Source organism: Sciurus carolinensis, chromosome 3, assembly GCF_902686445.1.
Source record: "Sciurus carolinensis chromosome 3, mSciCar1.2, whole genome shotgun sequence".
Lineage (NCBI taxonomy): Eukaryota > Metazoa > Chordata > Mammalia > Rodentia > Sciuridae > Sciurus > Sciurus carolinensis.
The window spans coordinates 167,634,177-167,648,725 of record NC_062215.1 but is presented as its reverse complement, the minus strand read 5'-3'; positions in this window follow the sequence as shown (position 1 = coordinate 167,648,725).

The window sequence follows — 14,549 nt, the reverse complement described above, 5'->3', positions numbered from 1 at the left end:
CTCTTCCCCATCCCCCACTATTGTGGGTTAGCATCTACATATCAGTGAACACATTTGACCTTTGGTTTTTCTGGATTGGCTTATTTCACTTAGCATGATAGTTTCCATATCCATCCATTTACCAGCAAATGTCATAAAGTCATTCTTCTTTATGGCTGAGTAATACTCCATTGTGTATGCATACCACATTTTCTTTATCCATTCATTTGTTGAAGTACACCTAGGTTAGATTCATGTTTTTCTTTTTAGAAACACATGTTTTCAGCAAAATCCATCATGTGGGCCATTTTACAGGACATTTGAGTAGGTGTCTTCAAGAAGTCAATGAACCAGAAACAAACAGAAGAAAGAAGAGAATATTTCAGATTAAAGGTTAAGGCAGGGGTAAGATTATTAATAGCCAAATACAATGAGTGGAACTTGTTTGGATCTTGATATGTATAAACGAATATTTCTTTTTTTTTAAAGTAATGAGGGGAAATTTGATTATGGCCTTAGTGTTAGATGGAATTAGGAATTATCATTAGCTGTATTATGTGTGATTACACTTTGCAGTTATGTATGAAAATACTCTTTCTATTTTGAGATTCATGTAACAACATTAAGTAAACATTTAGTCCAGGTGAGGTTGTAGAGACTTTTTTGCCTATTTAAAAAGTACATATTAGAAAACTAGGTGGAGGGTATGGATTGAATGCTGTGTCTCTATAAAACTCACGTGCTGAAGTCTAAACCCCTTAAAACTCACATGCTGAAGTCTAATCCCCTTAAAACTCACATGCTGAAGTCTAATGACCTTACAGATGGGGAGCTGTTAGGTCATGAGGATGTGACCTCCAGGCATGCAATTTGTGCCTTCGTGAGGGAGTAAAGAGCCCCCTTCACCATGAAAACACACAACAAGAGGTTCAAAACTGCGCACTGTATCAGCTGCTGCCTTAATCTGGAACTTCCCATCCTCCAGAACTGTGAGAAATCAATTCCTGTTGTTCATAAGCCACCTCTTCTATATTTTGTTTTAGAAGCCCAGACAGATTAAGACAGAGGGCAGAGCCTTCTAGAATGCCTTCCTTAGTCAGCTGGCTCAGAGACACAATATAATCAACTGAGGATAATGGCATTCTGAAACAGAGATTTGGATGCGACTTTGCTTAGAGAACAGAAGAGCATTTGGAAATTTGACAAGCTAAGTGAGAAAACTATTTCTCACCACACCAGCAGTTCCCTGGTTTCAGGTTTCAGACCATTTAGCTCGAGAGAGAGCCTTAGTGATATGATTAATTTGGAAAATTATTTTGTGTGACAGAATAAAAGGACAGTGTGACAATTGCCTTAAATTCTCACTAAGTAATTTTGAAACAGCAGTGGTGGTAGTTGTCTGATTTAGGGACATAATGATACAAATAAGGGACATCGATGCTGAATTATCCCATGGTGAAATAGCTCTGCCAAACTGTCAATAACTCATAAATATTTATTGATGAAGTTTAATTGCTTCTTTAGTAAACAACTTAGAGGCCTTGATCATTGGCCTTGACCCAATCAAAAAAGCCATTTATCTTGCACAATTGCCTATCCTTTTCTTTTCTTCTGCTCTTCCCAGCAATTGTCCAGACACCAAATAGACCTGGATATTTCTCTTCTCTCTAGAATCAATGAGGCATAAAAAGAAACAGTTACATATTCAGATCTTATTATTTTCAAAAGTGCTTACATTTTTAAATGTCACTAAGATTGTAAGAGAGATCCTAATGTATAATCAGCACATTAAGATCAACTGGGAAAATTTGAAAAAAACAAAATTCAAAATGAAAACAACAATGCTGATATATATCCTTAAAAATTATGATTTAATTCTTCTTGAGGTAGGACCTTGGTATGAGTGTTTTTTAAAAAATTTTCCTAGGTGAAAAGGTGCAGCCAGGAAAGAAGTGCCCTAACTTAAAATGCATTCCTAACAGGAAGAAACCCAGGTGCTTCTCAAGGGTCCCCAGAGAACTTTTAAAAGGTTCTCTGTTCATCTCCAAGTTTTTTTCTTTGATTTTAAAATTCATAATGAAAAAAAGCATATAAATATACTATTGAAGTATCATTTCATCCCAAATTTTTTGAGCAGTTTAAAAATAGCAAACCTTTATTATGACACAGTTTCCACGGAACAGGAGTCCAGGTCCAACACACCTGAGTCCTTTCCTTCAGGGCTGCCCCGGCTGGAATCAAGGTGGCACCTAGAGCTGTGATCACCACAGAGGCTCTGGGTCCTCTTCCAGTCTCCCTGGGTGTTGGCAGGATTCATCTCTTGCCACTGCAGGACTGAGGTCCTGGTATGTTAGTCAGCTTTTCACCACTGTGACAAAATACCCAACAACATCAACTTAGAGGAAGAAAGGTTCACTTTGGCTCAGGGTTCCCGAGGATTGGTCCACAATCAGCCAAGTCCATTGCTCTGGGCCCAAGATGAGGCAGAGCATCATGGTGGAAGAGAATGGCAGAGGGAAGCTGCTCCCCTCTTGGCAGACAGGGAAGAGAGAGAGAGAGAGAGAAAGGCAGAAGGGGCCACAGGCAGACGAACCCGTTCAGGGCATGGCCCAACGACCCACCTCCTGCAACCACATCCCGTCTGCCTACACTTACCACCCAGTCCATTCATTCAAACTAGGATGGACCGATTGGGTTACAGCTCTCATAATGTAATCGCTTCATCTCTAAATGTTCCTACGTTAACAGGAGCTTCGGAGGACACCTGGTATCCAAACTACGACACTGGGCTCCTTGTTGGTTGCCAGCCAGGAATGTTCACAGCTTCTAGAGATTCCCCACCGCTCCTTGAAATTTTTTAAAAAACACTCATACCAAGGTCCTACCTCAAGACGAATTAAATCATAATAAATTAAATCATAATAGCTCCTTGCTATGCGACCTTCTCCACAACATGATTTTCAAGGCCAAAGAATCGCTTCCTGTGGCAGGCTTAGATGGAGTCTTTTTTCTAATTAGTGTGTTTTAATTATACAGAATAATGGGTTTCATTGTGGCAAACCATATGTGCAAACAACATACCTCAATCATATCCATCCCAGTACCCTCCCCTCCCCCTCCTCCCATGTCCTTTGTCTTCTCTAACAGTCTCCCTGCTACTTTCATGTTATTTTTTCCCCTCTAGATTTCAAATATGAGGGAAAACATGCAATACTTGTCTTTCTGACCGACTTACTTTGCTTGATGTTATGATGTCCAGTTCTACTCCTTTTCCTACAAATAATATGATTTCATTCTATTTTATGGTCGAATAATACTTTATTGTTTTTGTTCCTTTGCTGTTTTGTTCATTTTTTCATTATTGAAGCATTGAACAATACTTCAATATTTTCTTTATCCAGTCATCTATGGATGGACACCTAGGCTATACTTTAATAAGGTAAATGTTTTATTTAATTGATTTTCATAGTTAAGTAGATTAATTCTTCGTTCCATAACTTGGCTAGAGTTAATTATGCCCTAATAAACATGGATATGCAGATATCTCTATAGTATACTGATTTAATTTCTTTGGGTGCATACCAAAGTCACTCACATTTTATTTTTGTAAAGTGTGATTGCTGTGAGTACTATGGTGCATAAGAAAGTACTATTAGTGTCATTGCTAGGCTATAAAATCCAAAGTAGTTTTCCCCATTGACAACCCAGTGTGGAATACCTCCAGTGTACAGACCTTCATTTTCTACTAAAGGGACTCAGGGCTGCTTGAACAAATGGACAGTTTAAGTCTGGAGCATGGAAAATACATGATAAGCTTTAAAGTAGCTGTTTGCCCAAAGTGATGATACTTGAAGTCTAATGGGGATGTTTCAAATAGACTCAAAAGTTAGGATGAAGGCCTTCTTATTGGCTAATATGGTACAGTTTGAGCACTGGAAGGAACAATAACTATAAATCAATTGCAACATAATAAATAAATAAAAATTCACAGTCCACAATGAGACTCAAAATTAAATAAAAACAGAAAAAAAGAAGAAACTCATTTGCTTAATGGAGTCAACTGTTAACAACTTCTCATTTGGAAAGGAGGGGAAAAGTTAAACATTAAATTCTGCCCTTGTAAAAGAAAGGGAACTCATCTCCAGTTGATGCAGGAAAACTCTTCTTTATAGATGGATCTTACCTAATAAAAACAAAAGTAAATCTTAAAAATAATCATTAAATCCCAATGAAATAATTGATTAATGCACAATCCCTAATGGATGATGAAGACATTAGGTAGAAAGTTAATGGGACTTCTGCTTTTGTTAAGGGTGGAGCAACAGGCGAATGATAAACCCTTCCACCAGGCACACCTAAAACAACAGACAAAATACATGCAACAATAACATTCGAGACTTTGAACACCAGGCAAAAAAGGACATTGATCCCTGAGAGGTAGAAATAAACAAGGTGAGCTCTCTGCATGCCCCAGCTTATTGCCTGGACTTAGATTCTAGGCTGAAGGTGAGTTCAGGCAGAGCTCAGAGGTCTCCTCAGGTTGAGGAGATGGAACTGGTAGTCCCACGAGGCCAAGATACCCAGAGTTTGCAGGTCAGAAAAGAAGAGGGCACCTCAAAGAAAGCTCAGGAAAGGAATCTCGCTCAACTATTCAATTGAGTACTGATCAAGACATGCATGTGAGAAAATTACCCAAGACCCAGGAGAGAAACCTAACATGGTGAGAGGGATTTGAATTTTACAGTTGAAAACAAAACAAAACAAAAGCTTTTGGAAAAAAGGAAATTCTGGGTTGAGGGTTTCTTTATTTGTGAAATAACACCAATTTTACACAGTCTTCCAGAAAATTGGAGGAGGAAATACAACACATTCTATTACTAGCATTACACTGATTAGAATTTTACTGCTTCCATTTGGTATTGCACTAGAGGTTATATCCAGTGCAGTAGGCAAGGAAAAGGAAAAGGAAAACATAAAACTGTTATCATAGGGTTATATTTGATCATTTCCATAGAGAATCTAAACAATCTACAGTAAGTTAGCTGGGCAAGGTGGTACACACCTATAATCCCAGTTACTTGGGAGACTGAGGCAGGAAGATCACAAGTTCGAGCTCAGCTCTAGCGACTTAGTGACACCTGTCTCAAAATTTAAATAAATATGTAAACAAACAAAAAATAAATAAATAAAAATGATAATAAAATATGCCTGGGTTCAATCCCTAGTGTCCCCCCCAAAACCCCAAATCTCCAGGAAAGCAATTAAAACTATCAAGTGAGTCAAACAGGCTTGTTTACATAAAAAATTATCTGATTTGTATATTTGAAACTATGAGAAATTAAAATTTAAAAAATTACCAATTGTAGAAGCATCAAAAATATTAAATACTTAGGGATACATATAATGAAACTGTGTAAGACCTGTACACTGAAGACTATAAATCATTGCTGAGATAAATTAAAGAGGAGCTAAATAAACAGAAGGAGATAATATTTCAACCGTATCTGCAGATTCCACACCCATGATTTCAACCAATCACAGATCAAAAATACTTGGAAAGAAAGAACATCATTACATCTGTACTGAACATGTACAGACTTTCCTCTTGACATTATTCCCCCAAACAATACAGTATACCAACTATTTATACATAATTTACATTTTATTAGATATTATAAGTGGTTGGGATGCTTTAATATATAAAGGAGGGTATGTGTCAGTTATATGCAAATACCATGCTATTTTATATAAGGGACTTGAGTGTTCATGGATTTTGGTACCCAGGGGTCTTGGATCCAATCCACTGACAATACTACAGGGTGACTGTACTACATTCCTAGATCTGAAGACACAATATTGTTAAAATGTTGATTCTCCCAAAATTTATGTAGAAATTCAATGTTATCTCAGTTAAAATCCCAGCAAGCTGTTTTGTAGAAATTTGCTCCAAGACTCATATGTAAAAGCAAAGGATATAAAATATAAAAAATAACTTCGAACAAAAACAATAAGTTACACTAACTTCGTCATTTATTTTAAAGCTGTAGTAATTGAGGTTGAGACATTGATATCAAAATAAATGAATAAATCAACAGAACAAAGGGTTCAGAAATAGACCTTCACACATAAGGTCCAATTTTTCAATGAAGATGCAAAAACAATTTAGTTGAAAAAGAATCATCTTTTCAATAGATGAGGCTATTACAATTTGATAAACATAGGTACAAAAATGAGTCATGATGCATACCTGTAATTACATCCCAAAATTAACTCAAATGGATCACAGATTGGAATGTAAGACACAAAACTGTGAAACTACTAGTGAAAAGCAAGAGAAAAACTTCATGACCTTGGATAAGACAAAGATCCAATAGAAAAAGCATGATCAATTAAATTAAAAATTATAAATTGCCTATGACAAAAATTAAGAGCTTTTGCTTGCTGAAGGACATCTTGAAGAAAATCAAGTCAAGTCACATACTGGAAAAAGATACCTATGACTCACACTTGTGACAAAGATCCTATGCCCAGAATGTATAAAGAACTCTCAAAGCTCAATAATAAGAAAAAAAGCACCTTCCCCTCAGCTTGTATGAGACCCTGTGCTTGAGTGCTTGATCCCAGCACCAAATTACAAAAAAAAAAAAAAAAAAAAAAAAAAAAAAAAAAGGCAGGGGCAAAACTTGAATAGATAATTTACAACACAAGTTATATGGATAGCAAATAACTACAAGAAAAGATACTCAATATCATTAGTCATCAGAAAGATGCAAATTAAAATTGCAAAGATTCTACTTGCATTCAGATTAGAATGGTGAAAATATAAAAAGGTTGGCCACAACTCGTGTCAACAAAGATGTGGCAGAAATGGGATTATTTTGACTGGGAAGATGTAAAATGGCAAAACCACTTTGCACATTAGTTTGGTACTTTCTTAAAATTTGGTCAGGATTGGGGATGTAGCTCAGTGGTAGAACGATTGCCTAGCATACATGAAGCCCTAGGTTCAATCCTCAGTACTGCACAAAAAATCATGTATTCCATATGCAATCCAGTTAGATATTTGCCCAGGAGAAATGAAATCACATAGTCATACAAAAACATGTACCTAAATATTCACAGCAGCTGTATTTTAACAACCTAAATCAAAAAATGTTCCAACATTCAACATGTGAATGGATAAAGAACTATTATAATATCCAAACAACGGAATTTTTTCAGCAATAAAATGGAAGAAACTATAGATATACTCAACAAATTGGATATATCTCAGAATAATTATACTAAGTAAAAGAGACTAGACCAAAAATTTTTTTAAAAGTACATACTGTGGGTCATTTATATAAAATCCTAGAAATCCTGAACTTATCTACAGTGACAGAAACAGGTCTGTGATTGCCTTGGAATGAGTGAAGGGAGAAAAGCTAAGAGGAAACGTTTTGAAGGCGAGTCGTGAATGTGGTCCTGGCCTTTATCGTGTGATGATTTTGCAGGTCAACGCACCTTTCAAAATTCACCAAACTGTACACTTTAAATGTATTCAGTTTATTACATGGTAATTACATGGCAAGAGGTTAACAAAAGTTGTTGGAATGTTTGCATGGTACCAAAGTATTAATCTTGACGGATGGATACCCCACAGATTAATCGTAAATTGAACATGGAAAAAGAGATCTTTACCAAAGAAAGGTCTGGCTGCCACCATGGTAACCAATTGACCAAATTTAATATCAGTGACAGTAGGACCAACTGACCTTAAGAGTTTCCTGCTGTCATCCAGCAAGTTCAGCATCACCTGTTTTTATATAAAAGGTTTAACTTGAATCTTATTAAATCAATTGCACATCATTTCAAGTTTATAGGATATTCCAGGGAGAAAAGAGGTTAAACAAGTCTCCCACTGAAACAATTAGAAAAATGCAAAATGTGGGATATCTTACAGGACAATATTCCCAACCTCTTCAAAAATATCAACACCAATGTGTGAAATTTCATAGGATCCTACATTAAAAAACAAAATAAAATACATTTTGGAGAAAATTGAATGATAATTCAATAAGGACTTAAACTGTCAAAATTTGTATTTGTGGCCAGGCTCAGTAGTGCACGCATGTGATCCCAGCTACTCAGGAGGCCGAGGCAAAAGGATCACAATTTGGAGGCCAGCCTCAGCAACTTAGGGAGGCCCTAAGCAACATAGCAATATCCTCTCTCAAAGTTTAAAATATAAAAAGGGCGGTGAATATGGCTCAGTAGTAAAGTGCACATAAAAAAGTATTTCCTCTAGCACAAAATCTCTCTCCAAGTTTACTTACCACAAGCTGAATTAGAAAGAAAGTTGCCCACATATAATTGCAGAGATCTTATGAAGTCATATACTCTGGAAATGGTCAAGCTGGCTTGTGCCTTAAAGCAGAGGAAGAAAATTGAAGTGTTTCCCTTAATGGAAGGATACCACCATTCTAGAGTTGCGGTCAATTCTTTTAATATTGTTTTAAAGATTACAGAGGGATTGTCATTGATATGTCATTGTCATTGATATGTCAATATTAGTATGACATGTCAGTACATTTGGGGGTTTGATTTCTTGTGTTGTACTGACACCATCGAAGACTCCTGGCTTTGTAACACCCTTTTGGACACACAAGACCATTGATAACTTCAGAGTGGAATTCCCAGAATAGACCTTCCTCTAGAAAAGAAATTGATACTACTTGTTGAGTTGGAGCCCATGATGCTTGACAGACATCTACACTTGCAGCTTTGGAGAAATAATATATGTATTTTGTAGTTTTTGATGAGCAAACATTAATGACAAAGACAGCTGCCAACTTTTCTGCAATGAGTCACACTCATTTCCATGAACAACATTGACTTCATCAGACTCAGGACCTCAAATTGCCATTATTTCAAGACTTTTTTTTCTTTCAATTAAGAGAGGGCAGTAGAAGATAAAATACTTTCTTATAGATAAAAATGTGTTGGCCTTTTAGAAGACAAGTCTTGAGCATTTGAATGATCTTTGGACACATACCCACACCCCAAGAAAACAGGGAAGAACAAGGGACATTGCTTAGGACGGGATGTGGGTGAGTTTTTCCACTGATTTATTTACTTGGTGGATACTTTTGATCAACTGAATGAAGTGATTCTGTTCAAACCCTTACATGCTATTAGAAAGGCTTCAGAGCCACTATGAACCCTTCTGTCCAAACTGCCTCTCTGAAAAGGGAAGGGAGGAGACAGTCATATTAACTTTTCAAAGCTAAAAGAAAAAAAATGTTTCTTTATGCTGAAATGGAGAGTAAATTTTTTTTTCCAAGAATTTTACAAGTAAAAATCTGTGGACACTTGGAAACTTGCAGAATTCTTTTGATGGCTATTTCTGCTCCAGTGATCTTGAAATTAAATGTGTGTTCATGATCCTAATCTTGCTGACATCAAGTCTGCAGACTCTGCCAAAAATGACCTCACAAAGGAATCGATGCTACTTGGCTTCACCCAAAAGAGTCTTGGAGAAATCTGGGCAGACTCAAGTTTGTCCTTGTCTCACAAAGTGTGCTATGGGAGCTCTGTTTCCATGACTATTTTGTGAACTGTTTGCAGAGGAGAGTGAACATCACGTGTCAGTCAAAACAAAGATGACATCCATTGACCATCAAAGATGACATTTCTGTTTATTTGATCAAACAGCATTCCACAATTCCATCCTCTCAGTCAAGCTAAGCAACAGCAGCTTTCTGTTAAATTCACTTTGAGCAGATTAGAGTGTACCTTTTATTCCTTTGTATTTACAGTTTGGTGTAATTTTTGGAGAGTTAGGCAAGAATTTTGCATATTTTTCAAGAATGGCCACTAATATCTTTTTTAAGTTTTTTTTATTTGTTATTTTTAGTTACACATGCAGTAGAATGCATTTTGACATATCATATATACATGGAGTATAACTTTCCATTTTTGTGGTTGTACATGATATGGAGTTACACTGGTCATGTAATCATATGTGAACATAGGAAAGTTATATCCTATTCATTCTACCATCTTTCCCATTCCCATCCCTCCTCCCTTCCCCCTACTCACCCTGTCCAATTTGGTGAATCTCACCTTCTCCCTCCCCCACCCCCTACTGTCCACATATCAGAAAGAACATTCAGGCTTTGGTGCTTTGGTACTGGCTTATTTCACTTAGTATGATAGTCTCCAGTTCCATCCATTTATCAGCAAATGCCATAATTTCATTCTCCTTTAAGACTGAATAATATTCCATCATGTATATTTACCACATTTTATTTATCCATTCATCTATTGAAGGGCACCTAGGTTGATCCCATCGTGTGGCCATTTTGAATTAAGTTGCTATAAACATTGATGTGGCCACATCACTTTAGTATGCTGACTTAAGTCCTTTAGGTATATGCCGAGGAGTGGGATAACTGGGTCAAATGGTGGTACCATTCCAAGTTTTCTGAGGAATCTCCATGCTGCTTTCCAGAGTTGTTGCACCAATTTGCAGTCTCACCAGCAATGTATGAATATATCTTTACACCTACATCCTTGCCAACATTTATTGCTAGTTGTATTCTTAATAATTGAAGAATGGTCATTAATTTCTACTTTAAAAGATGGGAGTGAAGCAAGGCATAAAGATTGTTTTATATGCTATTTAAGTAGGAAAATGAATTTCCTTCCTTGCAAATGGTGTGAAATATAGTGGGTTGATGTTTATGTGCTTTTTCCTGGGATGCATACCATTACTTCCCTTGGCATCTCAGCATGGTACTGTAACCTTAAAATGGTGAGAAACTATGCAAAGGAAATGAAGCTCTACCCATGGAAATTCAGGCATTCCTCAGTAGCTTGAGCAAGACTCAGTGTCCAGCTCTTCGGGAATTACAAAACCTCACCAAGACAATCTGTTCCACCATCTCTGCCCAAGCTCATTCTTGAAGCCTACTTCAAGAAGTGAAAAATCAGATGTTGCCTAATCTTTACAAATTTATCTTTTCTAACCATGTTACTCAGCTGCCACACTACTCAGTTTACTGAATGCAGCTCAGATTTTGACCTGTGCATAAGAAGCAGGAAGGGGAAGCCAAGAGACACCTTCATCATATTTTTACACTTGAGTCTAATAATATCTTAGACTGTGTGTTATATTTTCAGTATAATTTCCTGGACATACTTTTTCCTTTTCACATTGCAAAATAAATCTGCTACAGAAAATATTTCCATCATAGCAGGGTTGATCCATGACCAGAAATAGATAACGAAGTATAAAGAGAGGGCAGGACCATTACTCATACATCGGTGTTGTATTATTGCACATATGTGGCATCTGCTTTCTATGAGTCAATGACATGTGAACAGAGGTGAATGTGCTGAAAAGATGAAAATTGCCTGAACTTGATTGAATACTTGTTAATAAAGGGCTAGACTTATGATGAAATATGAAAATTCAAAACTGACAGCCATTGTAATGTCATTTTATTTTCAAGTAAAAGCAAATTTCTTATTAGTTCTATCTGCCCTTCTCATCAGCCTGTTTATTATTCCTCTTCCCCATGTGTTGAGTAAAAAGGGAAACTTCTCCTTCTGGATACACTTAGTCTTTTTTGATTCTATAAGTTTCAATGTAGATTTCAGGGCAAATGAATAAGCTTCATGACTTTGACCTAGGTACTTTGACCTAGGTACTGTTTTCTCAAGTAGAAAACAAAATACGAACTTTTTTCTATTACATATAGAACACAAATAGAAGAGAGATTCGAAGTCTATTTAAACAACTTACTTTATAAGTATTGTACCTTTTAATTTCTCTCTAGCGTATGACCTTTTATAAGATGTGATTTTAAGGGCTGGGGATATAGCTCAGTTCATAGAGTGCTTGCCTTGCAAGCACAAGGCCCTGGGTTCAATCCCCAGCACAGCAGGAAAAAAAAATGTGATTTTAGAGACTATGACTTATTTGATATTTGAGAATAAATACAAAAGAATAACCTTAAAACCTTTCATTTCATTGAAATGAAAATTATGATTTCTAAAAGCTTAAATATCCTTATTTCATAAGTAGTATTTGACTTTAAGATATTGATCAAATTAGTTTATTAAATAACACACTTAAAAGAGAAAAGAATGTCTATCAATATTCAAGCATTTTCAACAAAGACTCACTAGTAGCATAAAGTAGAAGAAAATATGGTTGAGAACGTTGTAAGAATCCCATGACAAATGTATTAAACAATAACATACTGAATCAATTTCCATTAAAATTAGGATCAAGAACTGTACCTACAAACATAATTTTCAGTTTTACTTTACACAATGAGATAAGAATATAGTTATTATAAGTGATGGGAAAAAAAAAAGGCAGAGACAGAGGCACATGTTTATAATTCCAGCTACTTCAGAAGCTGAGGCAGGGGGATTTCAAGTTTGAAGCCAGTCTGGGCACCTTAGCAAGAACCTGTCTCAAAACAAAAATTTTTAAAGGGCTGGGATGTAGCTCATTGGTAGAGAATTTGCGTAGATGTGCAAGGCCCTGGATTCAGTCCCCAGTACTGAAAAAACAATTGAGAAGAAGATGCCAAAATACCTTATTTTTTCTTAATATTATTGCATATTTAGAAAAGCGAGAGTCTAGTAAATATTTTCCAAAAATAATAAAAACTGTTAATGTGATTAAGTACAAGATAAAAATACAAAAAGCCACAATAATTTTATTTTCTAACAGCAATAATAAGTTAAAAGTAAATATACAAAAGTCATGATAATTTTATTTTCTAACAGCAAGAAGTTAAAAGTAGAAATGGAAAAAATATTCCATTCATAATGGCCAAACCAAAAGCAAGCGAACAGTCAGGCACAGTGGTACACTCCTGTAATTCCAGCAACTCGGAGGCTGAGACAGGACAATCAAGTTGGAGGCCAACTTGGGCAACTTAGAGAGACTCTGTCTCAAAATAAAGATAAAATAGGGCGGGGAATGTAGCTCAGTGGTAAAGTGCCTCTGGATTCAATCTAAATTACCAAAAAAAGAAAAAGCAAACAAATTTATAACTCAAGATAGGCATAGGACCTTTATTTAGAAAACTAAATTTTTTATTGATGGATATAAAATAAAACTTCAGGTAATAGAGAACAATATTCAGACTGTGGGAAGTCTTAATGTTAAAAATGCAAATCACTTCTAAACGGATGCAAAATTTCTTGCAAAATAATAATTTCAATGTTTAAAACTAATCAAAATGAACATAAAGTTTATATGAAATATCAATAATCTAAGAAAAGTCAATAATTTCAGAAGTGTGTGTGCGTGTGTGCATGTGGACATATGCAGGGCATGGGAACTATCTTGCCTGGCTCCGTATTAAAGTTTATTACAAAGCTATTACATACAAGTTATTACAAATTTATTACATATTAAAATGACAAAGCCACTATGAGAAGGTGTCATTACTGTACATTACCTTAAAACACTTTATATTTTAATATAATACTGAAAGAATTTAAGACTATGTATTCATAGTCAGCAGTGTAACACAATTATTTTAATTATTCATTTTCTCCAATATAGAACACTCTACCCTAATATATCACAGCAGAAATGTTAACAGAGCAATGCAATAAAATAGAGAGGATAGGAACAAATGCAAAGATTGTAGGGTAGCTTAATATATAACCAAACTGGCATTTCCACTCAGGGTAATCCATAATTAATTGAATCAGTGAAGTTGGTATAATTGTCTTTCCACCTGAAATCAGTCCCCAAACAATAGCATTTTATACTAATTTTGAAAAGTTAGGTGGGGAAAGATGTCATAAATGCAATTGAAAAGCAAATGGTATTTTGGAGCAAAATAACTGCATCATCTCACAGGCCAGGTGTCATTTCCCTTTATATGTACAGGTTGCTCCTATTGGTCCTTAAGAAAAAGACAGACAACCCAGGGAAAGAATGGGCTGTTCATGGAACAAATCATCAAGAAACACTGGAAAATGTTCATAACCCACTGGTAGTATGGCAATGTAAATTAAGCAAGACAATATTTCACCTTCAGATTATCAATTAAGAGCCCCAGGAGCTAATGTTGTTGAGGGTGGGGCTGAAATGACAATCTTATAAATAACTGACAAAAATACCTGCTGCCACAGTCTTTTACAAAATTAACCTGTAAATAGCTGCCGAAAATTACAGTATCTATGTGCCTTAAGGTACTTAGAAGAATGTGTCTTATAGAAATAACAACCTATACGTAGGAGTACATCTTTAAGAAATTTTATTATGACATTATTTCTAAAGGCAAAAACATCTACCTTTGAACAAATTATGATACACCCACTCCATGTGCCATTACATGAATATTAAAAAGAATGTTAAGTGTCCATTATGGCTTTGGAGATGACCTTGAAATATTACTAAGTGAAAAAGACTGTAGAGGAGTGTATGTGGCATCATAACCATTCAAAAACTCTGTAGGTGTTGATATGGGCTTTTTTTTTTTTTTTTTTTTTGGTACTGGAGAGTGAATCCAGGGGTGCTTAACCACTGAGTCACATCCTCCATCCTTTTT